At 34.6% G+C, this 15,103-nt stretch overlaps 1 long non-coding RNA gene across 1 annotated transcript in view; it reads right to left on the reverse strand.

Moving 5' to 3' along the window:
- The window catches only part of LOC132365490 (uncharacterized), a 65,969-nt gene extending 57,625 nt beyond the window's left edge, over positions 1 to 8,344 (reverse strand). Inside the window, exons 1-2 of the long non-coding RNA XR_009503107.1 lie at positions 8,258 to 8,344; positions 5,464 to 5,567 (exon numbers count right to left, since the gene is read on the reverse strand). This is a non-coding gene — a long non-coding RNA (uncharacterized LOC132365490). The remainder of the gene's footprint in view (positions 1 to 5,463; positions 5,568 to 8,257) is intronic.
- Between the last annotated feature and the right edge of the window lie 6,759 nt (positions 8,345 to 15,103).

Below are 15,103 nucleotides of genomic sequence, written 5' to 3' on the forward strand. Positions count from 1 at the left end.
ATATAAAAAATAAAAAAAATTAAATTCAAGTTAAATCAATCTCACATCTTTTAGAAAACTTTATCCCCAAATGATGACAACAAAATCATGCTACACTGTCTACATGTTGACATGGATAATTCATTTGTGTTTGTTTTAGACTGTTGTGCTTATATATACACTTTTGTAATTTTAAAATATTGAATTAGATTTGCCAGGAGGGCAAGACAAGATGGTGGAATAGGAAGAGCCTGGACTTGCCTCCTCCCACAACACACCAAAATGGCCACTACAAACCATCTCTGAGAACAACCTGAAGACTAGCAGAACAGATTTTCTACAGCTAAAGATAAAAAGAAAAAGTCACATTGAGACGGGTAGAAGGGGCAGAGATGTGATCTGGCCAGGACCCACAACCCCAGCACTGTGACCAGTAGGTGGGAAGGATACCACAGCCTCCGAAGTCCTCCTTATGGAGCCAGGGCTTTGAAGTCCACATTGGGCTCCCTGGCCCAGGGTACCCACACTGGGAGAAGAGCCCCATAACATCTTTGAAAACAGGCAGGGCTTATGCCTGGGAGAGCGCTGTACGAAACTGAGAATCCGAACTTCAAGGACACACACGAAGACGCCCTTGATCTAAGTCCCAGCACAGAGGCAGCAGTTTGAAAAGTGCTAGGGTCACACATGAGGGTGATTCATTAACTAATTTTTGTGCATGTGCCCAAGGAATCTGTTGTAACTTTTTCTGGGTACAAAGGATCTGGTCGGTGCCATTTTTTTTTTTTTTCCTTTTGGCTCACTTTCTACCTAGCTGACTCAGTGCTGGCAGGTGCCTTTTCTGACTCTCCCTATCTAATTTACTAGCACTGCTCACCTCACTCCAGATGGACCTGTGAATGTGACCCTGCTGGTGCTCATTAAAAGCAACCTCTCCAACTCTGCCAGTCCTGATGTATGCTCTTGGCTGTCACCAAAGCCCCTCTAAAGAGGCCCCTGGCCCTGCCTGTCCCAGCAGACATCTTCAGTTGATACTGGAGCCCTGCCAAATTGGCCCCCTTTGCCAGTCCTGGTAGGCACCTCGGCTGGTACTGGAGTTCCTCCAAAGTAGGCTCCTCACCCCGCCAGTCCCAGCAGGTGCCCTCAGCTTGCCCCACCAAGTGGCCACCTGTCCTGTTGGATTCAGTGGGTGCCTTTGTTGGCACTGGCATCTCCCCAGAGCTGCTCCCACACAAGAGGTTGGCCCCATACACGAGAGTGCCCACAATAGTTGTGACCAGGCATTATAGCCAGCCACACTAGAGGCCAGCCCTGCACACTAGTGTGCCTGTAGCAACTGTGGCACAGCCGCAACAGGAAGGCACAAGCAACTCACACAAAGGACAGTCCTGGAGCACCTGGCTCTGGTGACCAGGGGCTACCACACTACTGGGTCCTCTAGGACACCTTCTTACACAAAGTCACTCTTTCAAGAGCAGGAGACATAGCTGATCTACCCAATACATGGAAACAAACACAGAGAGTTAAGCAAAATGAGGACACATATAAGTAAATAAGTAAATAAATAAATTCCAAACAAAAGAACAAGATTAAACCTCAGAAAAAGAACTAAATGAAATAGAGATAAGTCATCTTCCAGATAAAGAATTCAAAGTAATGGTCACTTGACTCAGAAGAATGGAGGAACACAATAAGAATTTCCACAAAGAGATAGGAAATATAAAAGAACCGTCATAGCTGCATCATCTAATCTGCTGTATCTCTAGTGTATTTTTATTTTATTTATCATATAATCTTTCAGAACATGCTCAAATGAAGCAACTATCAACTCAAAATAGACTGCTATACACATACGTTGTTATATAAACAACTCATGGTAACCACAAATCAAAAACTGATAATAGATACACAAAACATAACGAGAAAAGAATACAAAAATAACACTAAAGAAAGTTACCAGATCACAAGGGATGGGACCAAGAGAAGAAGAAAGGAAGAGAAGAACAACAAAAATAACCAGAAAACAATTAATAAAATGGCAATAAGTACATAAGTATCAATAATTACTTTAAACATAAATGTTCTAAATACTCCAATGAAAAGACATAGGGTAGATTAATGGTTAAAAAAGTAAGACCCATCTATATGCTGCCTACAAGAAATTCATTTCAGATCCAAAGACACACAGAGATTGAAAGTAAGGGGATGGAAAAAGGTATTCCATACAAATGGAAACAATAATAAAGCTGGGGTAGCAATACTTTTGCCAGAGAACTTAAACTTTAAAACAAAGTCTGTAATAAGAGACGAAGAAGGGTACTATGTAATAATTACGGGATCAATCAAACAAGAAGACATAACACTTGTAAATATCTATGCACCCAACACAGAAGCACCTAATACATAAAGCAAATATTAACAGACATTAAGGGAGAAACTGACAATAATACAATTACAGTAGGGGACTTTAACACCACATTCACATCAATGGGTAGATCTTCCAGACAGAAAATCAAGGAGGAAAGAGTGGTCTTAAGGGACACATTAGATCAGATAGCCCTGAGTGATATGTACAGTACATTCCATACAAAAACAGCAGAATGCACTTTCTTTTTAAGTGCACATGGAACATTCTCTAGGACAAATCACATGTTAGGCCATAAAACAAGTCTCAATAAATTTTGGATCTGTATTCTCAGGAAAGGGCAACAAAAGCAAAAATAAGCAAATGGGACTACATCAAACTAAAAAACTTTTGCACAGCAAAGGAAAGCATCAACAAAATGAAAATGTAACCTATTACATGGAAGAAGACATTTACAAATGATATATCTGATAAGGAGTTAATATCTACATTATATAAAGAAATCATACAACTCAGTATCAAAAACCCCAAATATGTTACAAATAGGCATAGGACTTGAATAGACATTTCTCCAAAGAAGACATACAAATGAACAACAGGCACATGAAAAAGATACTCAGCATTATTAATCATCACGGAAATGCAAATCAAAACCACAATGAAATATTACCTCACACTTCTCAGAATGGCTATCATCAAAAAGACAACAAATAACAAGTGTTGGCAGAAATGTGGAGGAAAGGAAACCCTCATGCACTGTTGGTGGAAATGTAAATTGGTATAGCCACTATGGAAAACAGTATGGTGGCTCCTCAAAAAATTAAAAATAGAATTACTATTTGATTCAATAATTCCTCTTCTGGGTAGTTACCTGAGGAAAACAAAATACCAATTTGGAAAGATATATGCTCCCCTATGTTCATTGCTTCATTGTTTATAATAGCCAAGATATGGATGCAACAAAATGTCCATCGATAGATGAATGGATAAGGAAGATATGGTGTTTGTGTGTGTGTATGTGTGTGTGTGTGTGTGTGTGTGTATGTATGTAAGGAATATTACTCAACCATAAAAAAGTAAAAAAGAATGAAATCTTGTCATTTGAGACAACATGGATGGACCTATACGGTATTGTGCTAAGTGAAATAAGTCAGACAGAGAAAGACAAATACTGTATGATCTCACTTATATGAAAACTCTAAAAAAATGAGTAAACAAAATAGAAACAGGCTATGGATTCAGAGAGTAAACTGGTGGATGTCAGGGGAAAAGTGAGTAGAGGGTTTGGTTAAATAGGTTTAAGGGGGTTAAGAAGTACAAACTTCCAGCTATAAAATAAATGTCATGGGGATGCATTAAGAGTAGAAGGAATATAGTCAATAATACTGTAATAATTTTGTATGGTGACAGATGGTTACTAGACTTATGGTGATCATTTCATAATGTATTTAAGTGTCAAATCATTACACTGTACACCTGAAACTAACATAATATTGTATGTCAACTATATGTCAATAAAAGAGAGAAAGAAAGAAAGAAAAAAGGAAAGAAAGAAAGAAAGAAAGGTACAAATATCAATTTGTCATACATTTTAGAAAATAAGTTCTAGAGAATGTAAATTTTCCACAGTAAATATACTGTGGTGTATTTCTCCCTACAAATATTGGTGCATTTAAACTTTCTCTTATTTTTCTTAGAATAACTAATGCTATTAAAGCCCTGCTTCATGAAGAAAGCATCCCTCTCTCTTTCTCTCTTACTGTCAATCTATTTATCCAGATATATGAAACTTTTAATCTGATAGAAACACTGAAAATTATAAAATTTGTACTAAGAATGTGAATTCTATTGTTGCTGTTGCATGTAGGCATATATTTAGTATGTTTTGCATTCATTCACACGTTCTTTCAAGGAGTATTTCTTGAGCATTATGTACCATAAACTATGCTGAATTATCATATACATGTGTTCCATAGGTTTATATACAAGTGTGCACATGAAAAGATACACATATGTTATTCTTAAGGCTATGTGAATTATTTATCTGAGATTTTACTGCATGTACCAGTTTTGAAACTGGAATTTTTCTCATTGATAAATAATATACATTGGAAAATTCTCCTTGTTCTGCATTCCCTTATGACAGAGTTTGGTAGAAATCATTGCTTGATAATACCTTGATTGACATTTTTCCATTTAAATTCAAAAAATAATTTGGTGGCATTCAAATTCAAATGATTTGGGGACAGTTTTTATAGATAATTTCTTTTTAGGAGACACTGTACACCTGCTATGCCTGTAAGGGCAACTAGTTTATCTGGGTATTTTGTGTGTGTGTGTGTGAGTTCCCAGGAGATAGACAATGAATGTGCAGGCATACCTCCTTTCACTGTGCTTCACTGTATTGTGATTTGCAGATATTATGCTTTTTACAAATGGAAGGTTTGTGGCACTCCTGTGTTAAGCAAGTCCATTGGTGCCATTTTTCTGACATTTGCTCACTTCATATCTCTGTGTCACATTTTTGTTAATTCTCACAATATTTCAAACTCTTTAATTATTATTATTACTGTGATTATTATTATATTATATTATTTCATTATTTGTTATGGTGATCTATGATCAGTAATCTTTCATGTTACTATTACAAAAAGAGGTGCTTTCCTGGTGGTGCAGTGGTTAAGAATCCCCCTGCCAATGCAGGGCACATGGGTTCAAGCCGTGGTCTGGGAAGAACCCATATGCCACGGAGCAACTAAGCCCGTGAGCCACAGCTACTGAGCCCGCATGCCACAACTAGTGAACCCTGTGTGGTTAGAGCCCGTGCTCCACAACAAGAGAAGCCACCACAATGAGAAGCCCGTGCAATGCAACAAAGAGTAGCCCCGACTCGCGACAACTAGAGACAGCCCGTGCACAGCAACAAAGACCCAACACACCCAAGAAAATAAATAAATAAATAAATAAATATTGCAAAAAGATTATGACTTGCTGAAGGCTCAGATGATGGTTAGCATTTTTTAGTAATAAGCTTTTTTTAAAAAAAGTAAGGTATGCACATTACTTTGATAGACATAATGCTATTGCACACAATCAACTACAGTATAGTATAAACATACCTTTTATATGCACTGGGAAACCAAAAAATTTGTGTGACTTTTATCACAATATTTGCTTTACTTCAGTGGTCTGGAACTGAACCCATGATATCTTTGAGGTATGCCTGTAAATACAGTTTAAAAGAAGGCCAGGTTTAAGTATAAAGGTCTAACATAGTTCTCTACATAGTATAAAATAATTTTCAATCTTGCAAATCTGTCCACCAATTAAATTCCAAACTGAAGGTATTTCATAGCATCGAAACATTAAAGAAAACCCAGATATCATGAGCCAACTTGAAAGAATTTAGTGTTTTGAGTTATATTTTTAATATTTTCTAAAAATTGTACCACATGTAATAAAACTATATTTTAGATATGATTTAAATTGCACATGGCTCTTAGCCTTAGTAGGTCTTCTAGTTCTAATAGTTACTGAATAATTGATGTTTATTACATTCTTTGAGTATACCACGAGGTAGTCTACTGGTATATAAGTACAGTGTTATTATAAGTTTAAATATCATAAGAGCAACATAGATGTTTTATGACTACTCTAAAACAATTTAAAATATAATAAATGAGTGTTAAAGAGAGAATGGCTAGACTATTAGCTATAATTCCTTCAGCAAGATTATAAACTGCAATAACAATAAAAATCGTTTCTTATCACAGTCCATCTCTAGAGAAAGATTTTGATGTGTTCTCTTATATACCAGTCTGCATCAGAGAAAAATGCTTTTATTTATATGTCAAGGAAAACGTTTTCATTAGTGAATGTACTAAAATTAGAAACATTTAATTTGAAGTATATAAATATAGAGTAGATAATTTATTTTCTTAGCAACTTGATCTTGCAGAAACTTTTTTCAGGTCTTTCTAAAGTTCAAACCTCTATTTCAGTGCTAGAACATAGAATCAATCAGAGAGATTAAACAATGAAAAATGCAAAGGCTGTACAAATTTCTGACACTTTTTTCTTTCAGTGAAGCAACTTTAGATCAAAGTTTCACATTAAGTGAACAGTCCGAACATCCATTGTCTAAATTACTGAAAGCCTGTTATAGAAACAGATTTAAAAGTATTCTCCTTAACAGTGGGCTTGCAACATTAGTAAGTTGAAAAATAATGCGAAGAAGCTGTAATGACATTCGCTGGAATGGATATCTGGTTGTGTTGGTAAATTCAGCATATGAAATATAGCATTCAGATTTGCTTCTTATCAACTCTCCTTGTTGAGTTATATTCCTATTTCTTATTTTATTAATCTTCATTATGCTTTTCATATTTTACTTAAATCATGGACTCATTTTCTAGAGAAATGATTCTACTCTTGGCCCTACTTTCAATTAAATGCTTTTAATTCAAACCAATGTAATTCAATTTAATAAATACATGCCATGAGGCAGACACTGCACTGTGTTTGGAAAACAATGGTGAATATTTTAGACCCATATCTTACTTTCGGAACATACAATTTTGCAGGGAAGACAAATTTTAAAATGGTAAATAAATATTTATTACGAAAAGTGCAATAAGAGTATGTTGCAAAAGAAATGGATTAACCAAATGGATTAGGGATGGTTTCCCTAAAACATTATTATTCAAACTGCATTGGAATTCGCTAAATTGAGAATGAAAGTAAGATCTGTTCTAACTGAAGGGAACAGTATTTTTGAAGACCCTCAGATTAGATGAGATCCTCAATATTAAAAGAAGTGGATAGAGCAAATAGAGGATTAGTGGTGTGATTTTCTATGATTAGGTGGGGTTACGGAAGGATAAGTTAAGTTTAAGACAAGCCTGCTCCTAATATTTATAACACTTGAGAAGAGTACAAATGGAGGTGAACTTACTATATGATAATTAAATATTTTAAGTAAAGCTAGTAGTATCACATCATATATGTTCTACCAACTTACTCTGTCAAATACAACTATATTACAAATACCCAAAAAATGTAAAATTATGATTTTTATATTACTGAAAGTTTATAAAATATCAAAGAGAATTTAGTTATTACACATATCTTGGTGTTCTGTGGATAAACAGCAACGTCTGAACACATAGTAAGAGAAAGATATGCAATTCCTAATCAATTACTTTTTATTACTTATAAATTATTTTCTTGCCTTTATTTCAGCAAATCCACTAATTATATTGTAATAATCATGGTTTTCACACAATTCATGTTCTTTTGACATTAATGCCAAATAAGATCTTTTATGAATCATAATAATTCCTAGGTAGTTTCTTAAAATTAATTTATTAGCAAAACTGCTCTTTTGAATACTTAGGAAATTGAACTGTCAAAAAATTCTTAAAATAATGCTGAGACTTCAAATAAACTGAGCTCAAACATTGTAAGAGAGTCTTACACAGTAAATTATTATTATCGCAGAAAAATATTGCAAAATAGTTTAATTTCTTTACATAAATTATTATCACTTATATCACAATTTTAACCATCTCTTGAAGTAATATGTAGTTCCATATGGAAATACAAAAAACATGCTTCACACATATTAGGACTAGACATATTTTTATAGAATTAATGTATTTTTAAAGAACAATACAAATTGTTTAACACTGTCAATTTTCTTCGTCTCACATGTGCAACCCTTGTGAATACCACGCTACACCTTGAGTACTTCTAGAATTATAAACTGAAAGATGAAGGAAAACAAATAACAGTTAACACTACTGGCAAACAGTATTTTGTTAAGAAGGAACACCCTGCAATCTTGCTGAGAGGAAGAATTTGACAAATTAGTTTATGTGCTTTTTCTCTGCCACTGTTTAAAACTGTACTCACCCTTTGAAGTAGTTTCTGCTCAGATGGTGGCAGCAGCAAAATCCTCAAGCTGTCATTGCATTTGGCCATAGTCGCATTTTGTTTTAAGGACACAGGGTGAGTTATGTGAAGAACAATTTCCCTGGGGCCTAAACAGAGTTAGTTAATTAGTTAGTATGAAAATAAATGTTTAAGTGTATGGGGTGTTCCGTGGAGTGCCAAATTCTGAGTTACAGAGGCACTCGTGTTCTTCAGCAAATTTACATCTAGTATGCTTTTTGTATGTGGTACCCCTAAAGTTCAGGGGCCCAGAGCAGTGACCCCTCTTATTAGTTCTAAGAGTTGTACTTGTTTAATACATGTGATTTTGAGTCACTGCAAACATTCAGTTGGAATATCCAGGAAGCAGCTAGATACACATATGGATCTGGAGCTAAAAAGAATTAGAAATTTCAACATGCAAATGGTTATTGGACAAAACCATCTTTCCAGTCAGCCAGCTGTTTGAAGTTTTCATTACCAAGTTCACTGACCAGAGATTCTCACAGGGTGGAAGAAGTATAAATTGAATGACCCACCACAGCTTAATATCAAGGTTTTATTTTGTTGCTGAATGAAGTATTTATCTCTGTCATTATGAAGATGGCAATCTAGTAGGAGAGGTAGGTATTGGGGGTTAAAAAGGGGGCAAATAAAATAAAGGGATAACTTAGTTTGGGATATTTAAGGAAGCTCTTCCTTAAAGAGTAATGTGGAAACTGATGCTTAAAAAATGAACAGAACTTATCTAGGTGAAAAGGGGAGTAGAAGACATTTTCTGAAAATGTCATGAAACTTAAGTTATTCAAGGGATAGGAAAAGACATGGATAGAATGTAAGAGTTAGAGGGGTAAGTAGGTTTTAAATTGAGTATCTTGTGAATTCCTGTAGGGATTTTTGGACAGTTGGAAGTCACCAAAGTATATTGGGTGGGAGTAAATGATCAGATTTGAATTTTTAAAATTTATACTCTGGCTCCTGTATTGAAAGGGCTAAGAGTGAAGAACTCCCAAAAACAATTAGAATGTTACCGAAGTAGAGAGATTATTGAGTTTTGGATGAAGGTGTTGATAGTAAAAATAGAAACAAGAGAGTAGAGTGAACAAATTATTTATAAAATAGAACTGATAATACAATGATTGGTTAAGAGGATGATGTTAATATAGTGCCTGGTTTTTGGCTCAAGCAGTTTTGTCGATGAGGTTATCATTTACTAGGTAAGAGACACTGGAGCAGGAGAAGGATAACTGGTTTAGATGTGTTTGTGAAATCTGAGGTGCCTCTGACATCTAAGTGGAGATGCCAGCAGGCAGTTACACATGTGTGCTCGAGATCGGGAGAGAGGTCTTGACTAAAGATATAAATGTACTGATCAAGAAAAAATTTGGTTAAGAGGAAGATGTTCAAGATGATGCCTGGTCAATTCTTAACTCAGTTTCTATTATATTCATTGCTTGTTTTACTATTTAGTCATAAAAGTGCTGGAATATCTTTATATTTTGCCTAGTTCTCATACATGTAACTGATCCATATACTTCTGATTTATTTAATGTATTTTTGTTAATGGTACCATAAAACATCCTTTAAATAGAGTATCACGTGCTGACGCCACTTACAAACACACTTAACAGTTCAACCTAATAATTTCTCTTTGTTTTTACATTTTCCTCCTGATTAGCACTAGCTATTATATATTAGAAAGATAACCAAATAGTTAAAAGACCAGTAAAGGTTAAAATTGGTTGATTTTAATTTTATAGAAAATTACCGTTATTTAAAATTTCACTTATTTGAAAAAATAGGCTAAAATGATACTCAGCTTAGAAGGAAGAAATAATAAGATATGCATTCATGAAACAATTAGATGACAGATTTAGCACTCAAAATCTAATGATTTGTTAAATGTATTTTTCTAATATGTTTTAAGTCTCAGGTAATTCTTTTTGCTATTTCTCTGTTTCACAAAAGGTAGTCATTTTGTATCTAATAAAGGGGAAAATCACATTGTTGTAAAACTCAATGCTGTTATTATCTATTTTAAAATTACAGCCAAACCAACTGAGAGATATTAAAAGTAAATTACCAGCATGCAATTACCATAGGTAGATATTGTGCTGTCACCATAAAATAATGGGTGAATGGCAGATGAAATGCATGGTTGATGAGGTGCTATTTGTAACCCAGAGCACAGTTCCTGATAAAATCATAAACTGTATAATTAAGACAACAGAAATACACACAGATAGGCTTGTCTAATATTCATCTCATGAGGACAGATATTATTTGGTTTATCATGCCTTTACTGAAAAATTAAACTATTTCAGTTTTAAATAACTCTCATATCTTCTAATCAAGGCAATGCAGTATATCGTTCTGGATTCCACTTGTGAAAGCAGCTACGGAAATGTGTGCAGAAGGTACTTGTTGAGGCTTTAGGCTATACAGCCCAATTTCTATGACATCTCCACCACCGTAGTCCTCACCTTCCTAGCCATGTACATCATATTCCTTTTTTAGACATCAGTTCTGCACTCTGTACGAGTAAACTTGGAAGTTTTTCAGCTTTTTAAAAAAGCTCAAATTCTTAATGTATAATATCACATTTTAGAAAATGTTCCCAGTTTTTAGCAAGCATTTAAAGATTCCAGTTTACACATCTTCCATTGTTATTAATTCAACAAACATGAATATAGCAAATGCCCAACTGCATTTCCTATTCCTAGGGATTCACTGACAAGAAAGGAAGACCAATATGTAAATAATATGAGCACTTACACATAATCGGTGTAAAAAGGCAGGTGGGCAAAATGATAGGGGAGCAGAGAAAGGAGGATATAGGAGATAATCTTCACAAAGAGGTGGGTGGTGACTGAACTAAATTTGAAGAGTAACAGTTGCTGGGGGGGTTATCGGGGAGAGACATTTTTAGGTAGAGGAAATACAATGACAGAGAGGTGCAAAAAGGTGTTATGTGTGAGCCTTGCAAGTAGTTCAACAGGCCTGGCTGGCCAAGTTTGGGCAACTGACACAACATGAAGCTGGAGAGGTCACATGGGATAGACCATAAAAGCATTCTTGTATGGAGAATGCAGAAAAGTCAACATTGCATATGTTCTTTGAGCATCAGATTGAGTTAATGTTTTGCAGGAAAATGTTTAAATGAGCTTTGAAGAGGCTTTGCCACATACATTTAAAATCAAAAGAAGAGAGTCTTATTTTTCCATGTTAATTAATCAAACACTGTGTGTGTGTGTGTATGTGTGTGTGTGTGTGTGTGTGTCTTTTGTGAGTGTGTATGTATGTGGGTAATTGCTGAGGACAGAAAACCCAGTGATATTTCTATCTACAACTTTATCTGATACTGAGTTTTCACTATATTGTCATAAATTTAAAATTTAAGTCATGATTATATGTATCAGGCATTGTTCTAAGTCTTTTATAAGTGATAACTCATATAATCCTTCTAACAATTCTATGAAGTAAGAGCTATTATGATCTCCATTTTACTACTTATAAAACTGAGCCTCAGAGAAGTTAGTAACTTACCTATGTGTGACCACACCACTCATAAGCGTACAGAAGAATCATCATGAGTGCACATTTAAATGGCAATTCCACAAGCACAGATTCTTACTCATGAGATCTGGGAAAGGGGCCCAGGAAATTTCATATTTAAGAAACAAAATGATTGTGATGGAATTAGTTGAAGGATTCCATTTGAAATGGAATTTTGTGTGAGAGTTTTGACAATTAAAAAAATAAGAATGGAAAAACCTTTGAGACTAAGAAACAAAGGCAAAAAGTGGAAAATGTGACAGAAAAAAGTAAGTGCCTGTATGATACTGGTTTGTCTAATCATAACTAGAAGGGGCTCTACAAAGAGAAAAGAGAGTGTAGGGAATTTGCAAAGTAATAACTCAGGACATTTTCCCATAATAAAAATGGCTTTTAATTAATAAGATCCAATACGTATTTTATGGGGGTGACTGAAAAAAGACATAACACTGAATTTTTCAATTTCATTATGCTCACAGATACCAGGTCAGTTTAGGTTTCTCTCTTCACAATTTCTATTTTCTCTTTTAGGTTGTGATTTCAATAAATAAACCAGGCAGTTCTCAGTACCTGAGATCCTAAAACCTTGCAAGCAGAAAAAAACTGTCTTCAAAGAAACAAGAATTTGGCATTTCATAGACAATTCTACATCCTAGGACACAGCAGCATGCCTTCTGAATTCTTAAGGGACATATTTTCAACTTGGAATTCTACACTCAAAACTATCAAGCAATTGTGAGGGCAGAAAAAAAGCATATAAAAACTTAAAAAGTAACTTCCCAAAACCCACACTGAGAATGTTACTCAAAGCTCTGCTTCAGTCAGATGACGGTGTAAACCAAGAAAGTAGAGGGTATGAGTTCTAAGAAACACTGGGTCCAATATGGTAGAGACAGGGATGAGAGTTGCACAGCTCATCCTGAGTGCAATCAGTTCAGATTGGAGTAGGAGGAAGGAAAGTTCCAGAAGGAGATGAGAGACGTATCCAAGGAAAATGGGACTTGATAGTATAAATGAAATGATGAAGAACTAAAAAAAAAAAGAAAAAAAATTGAGGCTGTGATAAACGCAAATTATGGATGAGAAAAAGACAAGAAATAAGTAACTCCAGGAAAAATGTAAGCTGATTTGCCAATTGGTAAACAATATTAAATTACTATATGATATTAAATCATATAATGCAAACACCGCTTACTGATGTTCAACTTTAAAAATCAACCGATAGACAGCTGATAACAGATACAGATCAGAATTAAATGGCTACACATTTTAGAATGTGAAGTAAAACTTTTGGAGTTGGAAGGAAGGGGGACTGAAATGGAAAGACAGATTTCTCCATCTTACAGAGAAAGGCTTCAGAACATGCTGATTTGATGGAAAATATATAAAAGTAAAATATATAATTTTAAATAAAAATGCTAAATTGAGCAGTGTGAAATAAATACTTATCTATAATAGTACAAAAATTAAGAAAACAATAAGAATTGATAAAGCATATAATTTAGAGGTATTGGCATAATCATCAGATTTAAATCAGAAACGGTTAAAACAATTAAAATGATTCCCTTCAGATTGCAGAACTGCAGACTGAGAATGGTGAGACCTTTTATTATACACTCTTCCCATTTGCTATTTTATACATGCTGGTACTGTATTAAAAGTTAAAAATCTACATTAAATAGCATAACTGGTAAAAATCATATATAGGCTACAAAAATAAAAACAAAATTCTTTAAAAAATATTTCTAACTCTTAAATAAAGAGTTGTGGTAAAAACATAAAATTTGCCGTCTTCACTATTTCTAAGCATACAGTTCAGTAGCATTAAGTCTATTCACATTGTTGTGGAACCAACTTGCAGAACTTTTTCATGTTGCAAAACTGAAATTCTATACCCATTGAACAATAACTCTCCATTTTCCCCTCCCCCCAGTTTCTGTCAACCACCATTCTACTTTCTGTTTCTAAGAGACTGACTACTCCAAATACCTCATATGAGTGGAATCACATGGTTTTTGCCTTTTTTTGACTGGCTTATTTCACTTAACATAATGTCCTCAAGGTTAATCACTGTTGAAGCATCTATATTATTCAACCCTCAAAAGGAAGGAAAAATCCTTTTGAGGGGTGAGTAATATTCCATTGTACAGGATATCAGATTTTATTTATTCATTTATCCATTGATAGATATGGGTTGCTTCCACCTTTTTGGCTATTCTGAATAATGCTGCTATGAACATGGCTGTACAGGTAGATATCTCTTTCTCTTTTTAAAAAAATTTTAAATAAAGTTCTTAATGCCAATTTAAAGTAAAAGTAGAAGGGTTCCTGGGCATTTTGAAAATGCTTATAACTTACTTTTTTCTGTTTTCTTACTATCAAGTCTTATTAGACAATATAGTTTCATAAAACAGTTTTTGTCTATTTTCTCAAAGCTGAATTCTTACTCAGATCAGACTAATTTTTAACTTCAGATCTCAGTATTCTTCTTGCTTTAAGTTTGCAATAAAAAATACTGTGAACCACATGAAGTATTTTTTGGTCCACTTGCCTATGTGAGACTTTGGATGCAACAGGAATGGTAATGCTATATAAGACCTTTCCTCTCCTTTTTCTCAGTGCCACTGAAAACAAAGTAATCTCAAAGGCAACCTTGGCAATGGTTATGCTCCTATGAGTATATTGTCTGCAACAGAGAAGGGTACTGAAACACACATAGGAAAGAAATCTGAGTATCCCAGCCATCTTATGTATGTAGTCTTTGGAAAGATATGGTGCGGGCAGGTATCAGTCAACTCAGGATTTTGATTTACAATTCCCCCCTCTCTGCTAGGCTGAGGTTCCAACCAAACAGAACAGGCTAAATGTCAGTTCTTAGTATTAAGTTTCCTAGATACGTTTTATGTTTTGTTCAAAGGTCTACATTTTTCTCTTAATTATAAAAATTTGTTTTAAACGTAACAAATTAGAATAACTTAAGTTCACTCCAACTGTTACACACACACACACACAAAGTGCACACGCACACAATGTCAAAATCTGGTAAGGCCTACATATTTAATTTTAGTGAATGCATCTGATATCTACTCTGTTCTTCATTAAAATGATGAGTATTATTGCTCTTGTGCACAGATTTTTTTTGGTTTTGATCACCTTGAAAATGATCTCAAAATTGTGTGGTAGATTGAAACCCTACCTGGAAAAATAGGGCATTTTTATCTGCTTTGTGCAATTTCCACTTCGACTCAGAAGGGCAAATCTCACCTAGGAGTG

Source organism: Balaenoptera ricei, chromosome 4 (genome assembly GCF_028023285.1).
Source record: "Balaenoptera ricei isolate mBalRic1 chromosome 4, mBalRic1.hap2, whole genome shotgun sequence".
In the NCBI taxonomy this organism is placed as follows: domain Eukaryota; kingdom Metazoa; phylum Chordata; class Mammalia; order Artiodactyla; family Balaenopteridae; genus Balaenoptera; species Balaenoptera ricei.